At 41.6% G+C, this 15,126-nt stretch overlaps 1 protein-coding gene across 7 annotated transcripts in view; it reads left to right on the top strand.

Moving 5' to 3' along the window:
- The window catches only part of CTBP1 (C-terminal binding protein 1), a 430,675-nt gene that overhangs the window by 327,523 nt on the left and 88,026 nt on the right, over positions 1-15,126 (top strand). The gene's annotated exons all lie outside the window — the stretch shown is intronic.

Below are 15,126 nucleotides of genomic sequence, written 5' to 3'. Positions count from 1 at the left end.
GTAGTTGCAGCTCCCTGAAGCCCCCAGGACCCTAGTAAGGCTGCTGTTGTCAGCAGTTCCTGGCACCCCACCTACCCCACCCGGGGTAACCCGCCAGAGGATGCATGACATGGGCGTTCCCCGAGGACAAGTAGCAGCAACACAAGGTACACCGCTGCTACTTGTCCCCAGGGAAATAAATGTCTGTGCTCATGTGGACATGGCCCTGGAGCCAGGTTTAGATCTCTCAGAAGTAATACACTCCGCTGTGGGTTTTCACTTGTGCGTATCCCAACCACAAGCACTGCAGCGGGAACTGGTCTGCAAGCCTCTGAGATTCATTCCACAATGCAGTGCCTGCCCTACCTGCTACTACTAATATTGGGCATCATGATAGCTGTTTCAAGATTCTGGAAGGGCATTAATGCAAGAAACTAGTCCTGTCAAACGCTGCATTGCTGTGTCGATGGTCTGAGTCAGGGTAAGGACAAGTGCTCTGCAAACCGTTTAATGAAAGCAATATCCCAGCAACAGTTTCTTCCTTAAATGTACAAAGGTCCTGAGAAAGCGTCTCCAATAATAAATTTAAGATTAAGTAACACTTCTTATCTTAATGGCAGCACTGATATGCTTCATTCACTGGTTTATTGTGTAATGCGGTATACTACAGAGTGTTTGGCAATACATACAAAGTTTATTCTTAGTAAATCTATTAGTATCAGTGATCTCTTATACAAAGGAGCTATTTTCTTTACAGGGTACTAATCGACAAAAGTGGCAGGAGCAGGGTGGCAGGAGCAGGCCCTATTTTTTGTATAGACTGCAATTGATTTAGCTTTTTTGTTACCTTATTCAGCAACCAAAAGCTGTTTTATCAATGTATGTAGAAGACATAGAGGTAAAGTACCAGGTTGTAAATTGTTTTTTAGTTTTTAATTGCATCTTAGAGACCTTGTATAGCAATAAGCATTTCTCATAGCATCCTTTTCAGCATTTGAGACTGAACCCAGGAGGATAGGTAGATAAGGTCGCACATGCTTCTCCTTTTATTTATTCCTAAGAAAAATTACGCAAGCATAGACTGTCTAGGACAGCGTTTGCTCTTAAAGTATTTAACTTTTGAGCTTAATAAGCACTTGGGATGGGGAGGTGCATAAAATAATCAAGTATTTTATGTTATATGTGTATACACACAAACAATAATGTTTTTAGACTGTCTTGTATCAATGATATTGTAATGCTTTCTTTTTATTCCAAAGTCATCAAATATAGCTTACCATTGTTGTGTAACTCTCCAAATGAAGCACCTTCCATGAGTTATAACTGTCTACTCAACTCTTACCAGTGCCCACTTGTTTTGCTTTGCTCTGAATTTGGGGTGGGGGGGCCGAGGGGCAGTTGACCAAGGCTCTCATTTTTATTATATATTATGTTTTATCTTCTTTGATAAATGCACAGTTTTAAGAAGAGTTAAGAAGTACTTAAATATGAATCAGTAAGCACAAACAGATTTAGTAGTCATTATTTCTACTGCAGCTTACTAAATACGTGAAATAATTGTTTCTGGATGGGTTTTACTGGTGTTTTAAATAATTAAAAGACTATCATGTCACCGTGCCAGATGTATTACCTACCAACATATACATCGCTCATGCATCTACTGCAACCTTTGAATTATTAAAGGTAGCTGTAAAATTATAGGCCATATTCTGAATCCATAGGCCCTGAGGCTGTAATTTAATCAGATTTAAATACAGGGTTGGGTTTGATCAATCAGTGCTTGAAAAGGAAGAGAGGCCACCAGAAAGAATGTTGCATGTTTCAGGAAGTGGTCGCTGATTCATGGAAGGTCACCTTTGACTCAGTGCTGATCCATTTCCTCAGCCTGATGTTAGGGGGCACTGTCAGGCTAGAAATGTTATCTCAGATTGGGCACTGCGTTGCTAGGAGATGATTGCTTTGAAAAGAGACGAAAATAAAGATTCTGATCCTCTGCAGTCAATAAAAATCCAAAAATATATTTTTTTACAAAGTGGAGGAATTCACCTCAGTATCGTATGTAGAAGTATTGCATATAGTATGGTATTTTCCTAAGGTCAGACTGATCCAGCATATCAGCTGGATATGTGTGGTTTTGCTGTTATTTCCAAAAATGCAGCTGCCAGTTCTGCCCTTGAGAAGTAAATTATAAAGCTTTCTGTTAGTCTGAGATGAAATGTTCAATACACATATCTTGCACAGTGGACATGTCTACACTAAACGTTTACTGCAAAGTCAACTAATTAGCTCTGCAGTAGTATCTCGTGTCTACATGTGCGGCCCCATTAGGCCACAGGAAACTAATGAACTCTTTTCTCTTATTTACAAGTACTATCGTGCTGCAGAGTTTTTTACTCCACAGCAGTACATGTATAGACACTGACATGGTTGGTAGGGGCACGAGGGTGCTTCAGTGCAGGGGTTGCCTGCCAGTTAGCCCCACACTGCAGCACCTTTGTGTCCCAGCCAGCCCCTCTGAAGCAGGTTGAACTAGGCTGGAGCAGCCCCAGGCTAGCAGGCTGACTCGCCCAGGTCAGAGCAGTTGGCAGGCTGCCCTGGCCCAACTCAACGGGCTGTGGCCCTGGGCTCATGTGTGTACATGATTCCTGGGTGCAATAAACTCTGGCACAATAAGCTCCAGAGTTTATTTCTCAGCATTACTATGCATGTGTAGACACGTCCAGTAAGCTATTATTGTGTCATTATTTCGTGGACTCACTTTTGTTATGCTTGATTATTTTTGTAGCGTTCCTCCATTCTTTTCATGCATAATCATCAGATGAGCAAGTACAGACTTCCTCACATTTCTGAGCCAATGATCCTTGGTTCTAACTTAAGGGACTACTTCCATGAGTGGTATGATAATGCATTGTCCAGGCAAATTCAAAAGTATCCCAAGCTTGCTATAAGTTGATCTGCTTCTGTCTCCAGGCACTTGAATTTGACCAAAGTAGGTTACCTTAGGAATAGGCAAAATGAGTCTGAGTTGATGTAAGGGAATGTAAGTTATGCTGATGTTACACATTGCTTCTGAATTTAGCTAGTAACATCCACTGACTCCTCAACTGCTGTTAAATCTGCCAATGAATTTATGGTAGGATTGGGATTGGAAAGTTGTTGTGGTCATGATGGGCCAGGAAAGGTCTAAGAGGCAAGGATTTTTTTATGATATGTTTTCTTGGACCAGTTGTATAGTTAGCTTTCAAGCATTAAGTACCCTTCCTCAGGTCTGTGATCCATACATTCCAAATTAACTTACAGACATATCTCAGTAAGGTCTTTTCATGAGGTTACTTACTCAGTTCACACGGGCCACTCATTAGATCAGGAGTTGGCAGTGGTTTTGGGTAGAGTGCCAAAAACACCCGCAACTTCAACTTGAAAAATGTTGGCATGCCAGGGGCAGACGGTGGGGGAGCTGCAAGGGGCCTGATCCTTTTTGTGGCAGGCAGCCCCAGCCCCTTCCCTCCATCTGCCAGAGGCACATGTGCCAAGCAAACTGCCTTTGAGTGCCATGCTCTGGCACCCATGCCGGGGGTTGCCTACCCCTGTATTAGACTGTAACAGTTCTTAAACAACCACTGTGAGCAAACTTCAAACAGGAAGTGGCTCCTAGAGTCATTATAGCCAATTACAAACTTGATACAATCTGTTTAATGTTTTCAAGTGGGATTTATTTCTTTCCTGGTCTTATTAATCATTTTACTCGCTATTTAGGTGTGTATAGAAGGCAGCATCACAAAGAGCAAATGTTTTAGATGATCATTTAAAAAAAAAAAAAAAAAGAAACCTTGAAAATGAATCAGTATGTTACTGACCCTGTCAATTTTATTTGATCACTTATTGTCCGTTTTATTTTAATATTACTCCAGTATTAGTCCTGTTCATTGTATACTTGAAGTAGTTTAATACTTCACACAAGCGTGCCAGAATCTAGCCCCATGCAACTAAACCCTCAATAGGCTGGTATTAAAATTGTTTTATTGGAGTATTTCCCATCATTATGTCTTATCCAGTTTTCTAATTCAATTATTCTTGCCAAATATCCACTTGATATTGGTTTGATGGTCATACTAACATGACTAAGGAAGCAACCTGTACACATTTTTCCTTTATTGTCTGATTTTGGTTCTTGGAGGGCCATACTAGCACCCATGGCCTCAGTGTTCTGCCTTGGCAGCTGATAGATTTGAACAAGCTCCGTTGTCTAAGACAGAAGAAGGAGAAAAGAGGTTCTCTCAGTGGTAGAAACTTCCTAGGAAACACTGGAGTACAGCTACCTTGTGGTCTTTTAGATCCATAGGCTGCTTCACCTCTGGACACAGGTAGCGTTGGAAGTACTGCTTCTCATCTGTGCCAAGTCTTAAAAAAGCATTGCCAGCCCAGAAGGGACTGAGCCATATGAGGCAGGCTTCAGCTGTATCTTTGGGTCTGGACTTGTTCCACTATGAACAGATGGGTAATGGATGTCATCCAGGCCTGGAACTCTATAATTTTCTTCTCCCATCCAGCCATATTCTCTCATTCTCTTTGTCCACAAGCCTTCCTGGAGATGGTTCTTTTCGACTGAATCTATAATAATCTCAGCCAATAGGAGGGTTTAATCAGGGAATTGATTCCTTTTACTCCATAGGAACCAAGAAATCTAGATGATTTAACTGTAAACTCACCCTGTGTTTTTTAACCCTTTTGCAAAGAGGGGAAGATCTTGGGTGGAGACCCTTAATGATGCAGCTACTATCGCATCAGGGAATTTTGAATTCACTGATTTTAATGAAGCATAACTCCGCTCTTCTGTTCATCTGGCACAGCGCAAGTTTTCAAATTCTGAATAGCCATTATTATTTCCAGCATAGTCTCCAGGGTGTGTACTAAATCTTAGACATAGTCATGGCATCTTTGAAAAGGGAGTGAACCCACATTTTCTTTATACTCATATTTGTTTTACTTTTTCGAGACAGCTGAACTTCATCAAATGAAATTTTAATCTGCTTCTTTAATTCTGTAGTTAGCCAGAGTCCATCTGTTTTATCTGGACCTCATATTGGCTTTTCTTACAGCTAGTATGTCTTGCTGAAGAATTCATGGATCTCTTAATTGTTCCTCAGTTTTTTTCTCCTTAGAAATTCATCTTTAGAACCTCTCAAAGTCTGTCCTAAGGGGCTTTTCTTTTTCATAGCAACCAGAAAACTTAACTTCCATGGAGGAAGGAGGTTTCACAAAGAAGGAAGTTATCCTCTGTTCTTTATTTGTCATTATCTACATGGAGAACTCCTAATTTCCTGAGTATAGGAAGAAACCATCAAGTTCCACTGGGCTTATGTAAGCGATAAGAAAATCTCAAGAAAACAGTTTTGGCTTATTGAAGAAAGCCATGATTTAATTTTTAAAGGGAAATTGCTATACATAATATCTTTAAATTTTGCAACTGAAAAAACATTAATCATATTTCACCTTCCACCATGTGTGCTGTTAGTTTACTTCTGCATTCCTTGTAGGTCAAACGATGAACTCAGATAAACAGATTGCTCAGTTTAATTTTTAATAATAAGCTGTTTTATTTTATATGTCCCTACATTAGCACATTTTTCCAGTGTCTGGAAAAACAGTATTATGGAAATGTCAAATCCAAACAAAAATATTTTCCTTGACTTTTTTTTCCAAAATGTATTTCATGAAAACTTTAATACTACAATTTAAAGGCCTGCTTTGTCCACCAGTTCCTTTTACTCTTGGAAGAACTACTTATGAGACATGTCAATGGGATTTCTAAGATTATCTATAAAATTTATATTTCATTGAGAAACTAATATTAAACTTTATGATTTCAGAATGTTTATGAATGTCTTAAAATTGCAGAAACTTTGAAATCATTGTATTTAATACTCGTATGAACAGTTCAAGTTTTACAACTCAGCAAAGAAAAAAGCATGTGTAAAAGGTCCAGCAATGATACTTGCAGCAGAATGAGGAAAGCTGTACAAGAGTTCAACAAAGGGAAATCGTTTCTGAAATAAATATCATTGCAAATACCAACAACATTTTAGAACCCCTTTCTTTACTTTAAAAATCACAGGATGTATGGATCAGTCACAAACTACAGCGTATGAAATGTTTTTCTTCGACTACTTTCCGAAAAAATGCATCTACTGACTATACAGAACCCTAATCCAACTCATTTGAGACTGCCTCAAGGTCATGCCCTTTTGATTAGATGTTCTGCAGGTAATAAACCAAGTGCTTAATTCAGACCTGCAGCTGTTAACAGATAGACGCCTTTTAAACAATATATGGCCTCCTTACATCATATGCAAGAAAAACTGATTCCAAAGAAACCTCCAAACTTGTGCACATGGTCTGGAAAAATCCAGTATCACTAATGTTGAAACATAGTTAAACATTTTAGTAGGTAGCGCTTGAATTAAACAAACATTGGAGAAATCAGACGATGCCGTATAGGAATTATCAGAATGCAGTACAGGGAAGTATTATTATAGTTGTTATCGATTTCGGAGGAAATGTTCCATTTTTGTAATCATTTCTCTTTTTCAGCAAATGTATAAATAATTGTCGGAGAGTCTGAAATATAGCTGACGTGTCAGTAACCCCGAGGAAAAGATAGTGAGAGTATGGAAGGTAAATGGGGGTTGCAAGTTTAACTGGACTCGCTCAATTTGATCTTGGCTTCTCTCATATTCCAAAAAATATATATTCTTCTTCTCATAGTCCCAAACTAGAGCACTGAAAGCAGTACAGGGGAGAAAGGAGAAGAAAATACTGAAGTCTAGGTAAAAAGGAGTTTGACTCTCCCGAACAGAAACAACATTGTTTCCCGCAGAGATAGTCCAAGCCCCATTCTCTTCAGTTGTTTTGTTTTCCCTTTCCTTCTCTCCTGGGGGTTTCAGTGTCCTAGGCGTCAGGCTAGATTCCCTTCTTCAGCTTGGGGGTGGAAAGGATGAGAGGAGGGCTTAAAAAATACAAACTAAAGGCTTAGGCAAAAGTGCGTCTGATCTGATATTTATACAAGCTCTTGGGAAAAAACAAAACATTATTTTTAAGTAAGAAAAGCTCTAAAAACCTTTAAAGTGCATGGGGATTCTTTCTTTCATCAGGGATGAATTGATGCATCACTGGCACTTAACAAACCATTGGCTATTTAATATTAATTTTTGACATGCATCTATAAAATTTAGCCTCTCAGTAGTTATCATGCATCTCTTGAAAGCCGGCGCTGCCATGCCTAAGGATCTGGCCTTTAATGTTGTCTCAGAAAGTACGAAATTTTGCGCTGTGGAAACTTACCCAGGAAAAAAAAGAGCATTATGTGAGCAGGTATAGATTGTTAACCTGCCTACACACAGAAAAGAGCAAGCCTGAGAGTCCCCTCCTGAAGCGGTGTAGAGCATACCAAACTGCAGTATTAATAACCTCCTGTTATTGAATACTCCATCTGTTCGCCAAGCCAACTTATCCTCACTTAGATCACTCCCCCGTCATAATATTTTGTACCACACTCCCCTCCCTCCATGAAACAACAGTTCCACTTCAGAACAACATTTACCCAGTCATGTAACCCCACTGAAGCTGTTATCTCATTTCACTCGTAAAAATCCATTATTGAATTTTAATTGTTATTATCAGATTTGATTGTGCTATTAAATATTCCTCATTTTAGTTTCATGTCCATATTGCCAATCAGAAAGGCTCCGGTAACATAAATATTCTATACCTGTCTGCCAGTTCCTTCTGGTATGGTTACATTGCACTTAATGTACCATAGCTTTAATGTTACAACAACCATTATTTTCTTTCTTACTATGGCTGTTATTTGATACGTATCTTTATTTGCCTCAATGTTCTTATTGTTCTGTTCTTTGTTCATATATAAATGCCATTAAAATAGCTGCAAGTGCAAAATGGTAGGGATCAAACTGGCTTGGGGAACGCATATGAGCCATTTTCTCTTGGCCCTTGCTGGCACCCTGCACAAATGCAGTGGGAAAGCTAATAAAGTAAGAATCTAGCTGAATTTTTCCCAGAAGTCTTTTCTTGACTACAGAGCCCCCTGAGTTAGGAGCCCGCTGGGGAAATCCGAAATGCCAGGGAGCTGAGACTGAGCTGCAGAGGGCTGCTGTGGAAACCCAGAATCCTTCACTTGTGGCCAGGGGTGACCGATGCCTCCTGAGTCTGGGGGGGCACAATTTGTCGGCGGATGGCAGGGGCAGACCAAAAGCCCCATATCCACTTATATACTTCTGTGCCGCGGCTTAGTACCTCCCCCCCCCCCGCCCAAAACACGTTGCTGGCCCACACAGCAATAAAAACTGCTCGGTCCTGAGCAGTGCCAAGTCAGGGGCCAGTCAGCTGGGGGGGGGGGCAGGTGCCCCACCTACCGGTCACCTGTGCTTGTGGCCACAATGGATTCCTGCGATCCTGGCTCACAATGTGGTCATCAGACTGGATGTGTCACTATACCAAGCTAAAGTGAATTACTTGTGAAACCTATCTAATAGGTGCTTCTGAAATGCCTATTTCTGTAGTATTTACCTGTCATGCAACAATTTTGAAGCACAGAACATGCTTACAAAGGGTTATAATCTTATTGTCTGTCCCTTTGTGGTGTGGTTTTTAAATTGCTTAGGAGCCTAACATTTAAAGGTGCAGTTATTATAATTATCTCTAATCATCCTACCAACCTATCAACTCACAGAGGAGAAAGCAGTGTAACTTTGATTAATTTAGAGCTGACATGGAATATGTGGCTGGCAAAGACAAATGTTCAACAAATTCACTTCCTCTTAATAACAAGACCAAGAGTACTCTGTGTTGAAAGCCAGAAGCTACATGTGAGTAGCACTTCCCTGGATAATTAAGGGCCCAGTCTTACTTCCAGTAGGGTCTAGAGGAGCTTTTGCAATGTGACTTTCATAAGAGCAGAAGCAGGCCCTGAATTACAAATACACACATACAAACTAAATTTGTTATATTTTCATCTAATCAAATCTTGATATGTTTTCATTTTTCTTCTCGTGCCCTTAGAATGTAGGTTGCTACTTTTAAATCAATGTAATCTACAATTGTGTGTGTGCGTGTGTGTGCATGTACGCTTCTCACCAGGAGGGAACTGAGTTCTCAAGCCTGCATTTCCAGTGCCGCGCTGCAGAGACAAACCTGGTGTTTTATTTTTGGAAAGAGATGACAGGGTCACTTTTCATTTGCCACGCTGCACTGTAAGAAAAATCTTTCCATTCCAAGCACTGGTTTCTGTTTGAAGCGTTAAGCGTTCCAAAATCGGTTCTAAACTGACAGGGCAATTAAAGTTTGTCAAACGATTAAAATAATAAATCCTCCCCTCTGACTTGCACGCAGAAAAAAAGGGAAAAGATTCCAGAAAAGATAACAGCTATTTATGATTCAAATAGATCCACGGTTACAGCTTTGGTCCAAGCAAATCATTAGGCCTTGAAGTGCACGGCCATTATGTGAGTTAATTGTATTCTTCATAGATCCCTTCCACATACAGTTTAGTGTGTACTGCATTATGCAAGTCAGCTGACCCAGCCTGGCAGTAGATCTTGACAAAATCTTTAGTTTTCCATCCTCCTCCTAAGCTGCTTTTTGAGGAAAAGAATTTACTTATCTCACCTCTTTTAGATATATTTTAATAATGAATTCTGCCTGATTGTAGCTGTGGGAAGACATGATTCATATATTTGCCTGTTTTAATTTTGAATGTATTATTGTATCTGTTTTCTTCTAACTTTAATTCATAATTAACAATGGAGGAAAAAAATGAACTCACTGTTTTTTGGGGGGGGGTTCCTAAAATATACATTTAATTTGTTTATGATATAAAATATTGGAGATTTGGGGGGGGAATATTTCTTATTTTTGGGGAATAAATGTGCTGCATTATCAAAAGCATCAGTCTTTAAACATGCTTTTTATCTCATTTGGAGGCTGGAACCTCTGCAAGTTTGATCTACCAAAGGTTTTGCTCGATTATTTTATCTCGTGTGCATTGTGGCTCTCTGACTGCCCCCATTGACATGAGTGAGGGGTTTGACAGCCTCAAGACAAGTGCCTTCTCAGAAATCTTTGCAGGCATCTTGTGCTTACATACTGTATCCTAGGTCTCGATAACTTCTGCCGTCATTATCATGATAGACAGGGCTGGTAGTGCTACAACTCTTCAGGTCAGCTGACAGTTCCCATTATTAATACCCTGGTAACAGTTATAACTTTCTTAACTTGAATCACTTGGGTAGAAATTCCCCATAATGGGTATCTCTCAGGCAAAATTGGGCTGGGAGGTTGGCAGAGGAACTGGTACTGTGAGTTGATGGGTGGACTTAGGACTACCTTGACAAGCAGACTGGGACTGAGAGAGAGTGGAAAGGAGGAAGCTGGTGAAGGAGGAAAAATACAAGGAGCTGGCATGCAAGGAGAGAAGTGGGGATGGCTGGGCAAGGAGATGTGGATAAGGAGCTCTGTGGATTACTAGGATTGATAAGGAGGTAGATGCGGCCTGGAAGCCAGTGGGGATAGGATTGTGAATGGGGGCTGGCTGGAGGCTTTGAAGTGGGAGGGAACCAGGTGGGGAGGGGATCTGTGAGCAGGGAACCGGGTGACCAAGGAATTGGGAACCAAAAGTTTGGGGATGAAGAGATGGAAATAACATTGCCTGGCAAGGAGACTGGACGTGAGACATGAATCCTGAAGAGTGGAGAATGAGGGGGGAAATGGGAGTGGGACAGATAGTGAGGGATGGAGAATGGACAAGACTAGGATGGGGCAGAAAGGGTAACACTTGCAGGGGATGGGCAGTAGTATCTGTTCCATCCACAATGCATTTCCCTGTAAAGGGTGGAGTATATTTCTGACTCACTACTCCTCTGCTGTCAGAAAACTTCAGTGAAACCTGTTAGGAAAATATCCCACCCCTTTCTCGTGCTAGTCCACATAGAGGATGACATCCCACTACTACTGTCAGTGCCTTCTTTCGTTAGTTTAAATGGCAAACGTCTGAGTTAATGTAAAGGTTCCTGCCCTGCTGATGAGCCACAGGGTCTTAATCTAATGCCACATGCTGGAATGGTTGGGCTTTTTTTCAGTTTTGTTTTTCATCAACCTAGGAAATTGCACACCCAATTATCTAAGTTAGAAGAGTATTATTAAGATTCCAAAGTCAAGTGCTCCAAAGATAGGAAATGCCAGAATTAAAGCTGTCTGCGCAACCCTAATTCTGCCTTTTGTGTATGCACTATGAGACAGTCTTTAATTACTTGATTACTTAGTTCCCCCCCCCCCCCCATAAGACTATGCTTTAAGTGCACAAGAAGGATCTTGCTTTAAGGATGAATCAGGATTGTGTGTTGAAAGAAACTGTAGGATTCTGCTCCATTTGTTGAAGTAGAAAGGTATGTACTTGAATACATAGAGGAGGGGTTGGCAGTCTGTGGTATGTGGGCCAAATCCAGTTGAGAAGTGCTTGGAACTGGCCTACAGTAGCATGGAAGAGTGTTGGTGAGCAGTTGGTCCAGCACATCTTCCATCTCTGCCCTGCAGTGTGCCACTGATGTGCTGTTGTACATACCCTACCGCACATGCCACGCTGTGCAGCCCTCCCCACTGCTATTGGGCAGGGGGATTAGTGATGCATGATGTGGGTGGCAACAGGCAGCCTGGAACCGCCCACTGTGGAAAGGGCTGCTAGGAGGGGAATGGCAGCCCACCAATGGACAGGTTGCAATTGATGACCCACTGCTCTGAAAGGTTGCTGACCTCTGATGTATAGTACTAGAGAAGGAAGATAGTCTCATGGTCAAGGCAGTTGAATGATTCCTGTCAAGTCACTTAAACTTTTCATAGGTGACCACAAATTGCCCATTCCTTATTTTCTGGTTGCCTGACCTAAGACACTAGAGCCTGATTTGTGCAATTTCTGGGTGTCCACAGTAATGGGACCTCAGTAAAGTCATGCGAGTCATACTTTCAACATATACACAGCTGCATAATGCTCAGTACTCAGAAGAATCAGGAATTGGGGCTTCAAACTGAGCACCCTAAATTGGTGTGTATTGTTTACTTTGTCTGTACTTTGTTCCCTGTTTGTGAGATGAGGATCTCAGAGGGGGGGTGAAATAATCTTCAGTCCTATTAGTGAAACACTCTCACATTGTCATGATGAACACCATAGAAAGGCTCCTGAGGTAAATAATAATGATGTAATTAGAGCAGCGTTTGAAAGGTATGCAGTAAATAAGACCTGAGGCCATGCATCGAACATCTTGAGCACTGAGTGAGCCGGGGCCCTCTGGGAAAAAAACGTGATTGTATAATTAAAGACTGTCCCATAATGCATGCATATGAGGGAGCAGCGACGACCTTTATGTTTGCTTTTCTTAACTTCTGAGTGCTTGACCAGAACCTTATCAATGGGTTTTTTTGTTTCTTTTGGGGTTTTTTTTTGGGGGGGGGGTTGCATATAATACAGAGGTTCTCAAATTGTGAGTTGTGTTCCCCTAGGGGGTCGTGAGCAACTTAAAAGGGGGTCACAAACTTCCTTAAAAGGGGGCTGCAAACTGCCTCCTGGGGGTACTTGGGAAAGCCCCAAGGGGTACTTGGCAGTGACACGGAGAAGCAAGGGGCAGGGCCGCCACCGCCATCCAGCACTTTGCACCGCTTCCACTGCCATGTGCCCCCAGCACTTCCTGTTTGGCCACTGCGGTCCGCATGGGCTTGTGGGGGACTCCTCCTCGTACGCTTGTCAGCCGGCCCCCAGCAGACTCCCTGCTTCTCGACCGGCTGCAGGAGGTACACCAATCAAAAAAGGTTGAAAACCCCTGCCTTTAATCAATAGCTTTAATCATGGGGCGGGGGGTTGTCACGTGAATGTATATATTATTTTACGGGGTCATGGTATCACGAAGTTTGAGAGCCCCTGATATAATCCAAAGTGTACCTAGTCAGTTCCATGGCAGGACTGTCCCTGTCCTCTTGGCCAGGGCTGGATCTAGACTCTCATGGCTTCTTCTGAGCTGGATGTGGCAGTGGTCGCAGAAGTTAACACAGCTGTGACTCACCCCACCACCGACATGGATTGCCAGTAGGGCTCCGTGTCCCAGATTTTGGTGGCATGTCCTGACTCCAAATTCCTGGCCCCTCCATGAGCCAGGGTCAGCCCACAGGCCATAAGTGTGATAGCCCTGTGGGGTGTTTATATGCATTTTAAAAACCTTTCATTGCTCACTTATTCCAGGCTGGATGTTAAAGGCAGAGAAGCTTTCAGAGCCAGCAGATATTCTAGCTGCAACAAACCATTTCACAAGCTAGACACCACCTCTCCTGAACTTTTCTGAGCGGAGACAGAACCTTCCCCACATCCCCCAGTCAGATTCAGGATCCGTGTTTCCCTTGCCTGTGGCAACAAAAGGTATCATGTTGCCCATTACTTGTAATTAAGCTTCTTCACACAGGGTTTACAGCATTCGAATGACTTTTGTTATTACTTTATGGCTCTTTGCAGAAGGGTAACTTAAATTCGGTGTCAATAATGGTTAATTTGCTTCTAGTGGAGAAGACCCCTATAGTAGGTAACCACCGCATCTTCTCATGCTGTTCAGATATCAGCAAGACTGGATTATGTGCGACATCATTGCTCTGTCCATGGTTAATGCTGACAATTTCAGTTAGCTGTGGGAGCCATTGTGTTTCCCATTGTTGTATGGGGGTAGGGGTTGAATCCATAGGAAACAGGACGTTGGGGACCAGTTAGAATAGTTCTGCGGTGACCCGGTAAGCAACAATAACATTAATAACTGCATGATTGCTGTTCAAAGTCTTTTCATTTGGGCTGTAAAGGGACACTGCCAATGTCAAAATCATGCTGCTGTCTGACATGTGGTTCATACGGTTTATACACTTAATAGTTCTGATCCCTATAAATGAAAAGCATTAGAGAAGGGAGCGGGTTTTTTAAAATGTTTTTCAGGTCTATTTACTTTACATATAACCAGTTTCACAATTTTGCTTGTATAGGCAGCTTGTCTGTTTCTTTATTTTGTGTGCTTTTCATACAAGTAGCTGAAGAGAAACATTTTTTAAATAATAAAAATATTATAACCTCAGAAACTAGACTCAAGGGGACTCAAGAGCAGGTTTGCTAACTGGAGCTATATTTTAATTTACTTTTAAACTATTGACTAGAACATAAGATAGAGATGGGAGAGTGGTCTGTTTAAAATGTCGTTTTTAGGTTGAGGTTTAGTAAGACAAAGCTAGAAGGCAAGGGATCGCAAAGAATGTGGGTCAAAACCAACTCCCAGCTCCTGGAGTCAAATCCAGTCAGTCCTTATGTAGGGTCTGAGCCATGGTCCAATGCAGTTTAATAACAAGAAAAAAATGAAAAACTACAGTGAACTTGTGGCCTTAGTTGACTGCAGGCCCAATCCAAAGCTCAAATTTGTAGATGAAGTCATTTTTATCTTCTTTCAGTTGGTTACTGGTCCCACTGACTTCAAGGCCAGTTGCTGGACTGAAAGGGAAGTGAGTTTGGACAGCTGTCACCTTGATCAACATGGAGGAGACTTTTATCCTCTGTGGATGAAACACAAAGGGGGGCCAGCGACAGCACGCTGACCAGCGGGCATTGTCGAATTAATGGAAATTAATGGGAACTTATTTGATGTTGAAGAATAGCAGGATTTGGATAGTCACATACATTTTGTTCCAAGTCTGCCTTCAGTTACTCTGAAGGTATTCCCATATCAGTCAGCTAGCTCTTACTAGCTCAGCTGAAGAAAAAATTGGACCTTCACTCTTTTACAGTTTGAGCCATTAAAGAGGGCTCTGTAAACAAAGATATAGTTATTTCTCTTATTTACAATTCACTTGGGGTCCCTTGGAAAATGAGCATTTTTTTGGCATTAGCCTATAAGGGGAAAAAACCTGAACCAAACTGTAAAATAAACTGTAAGGATGTGAGCAGGCGTTTGACTGGGGGAAATTTAAAAAAAAAGGGGGGGGGGGGAAATGCATAATGCAATTGTACTGTGAAACTTTTTACCTTGCTCAATTGCTGAAAAAGGTATATGGCTAACAGCTCAG

Source organism: Alligator mississippiensis, chromosome 2, assembly GCF_030867095.1.
Source record: "Alligator mississippiensis isolate rAllMis1 chromosome 2, rAllMis1, whole genome shotgun sequence".
Lineage (NCBI taxonomy): Eukaryota > Metazoa > Chordata > Crocodylia > Alligatoridae > Alligator > Alligator mississippiensis.
Note: the sequence above shows the minus strand (reverse complement) of the source record. Positions and strands in the feature narration are given on the sequence as shown.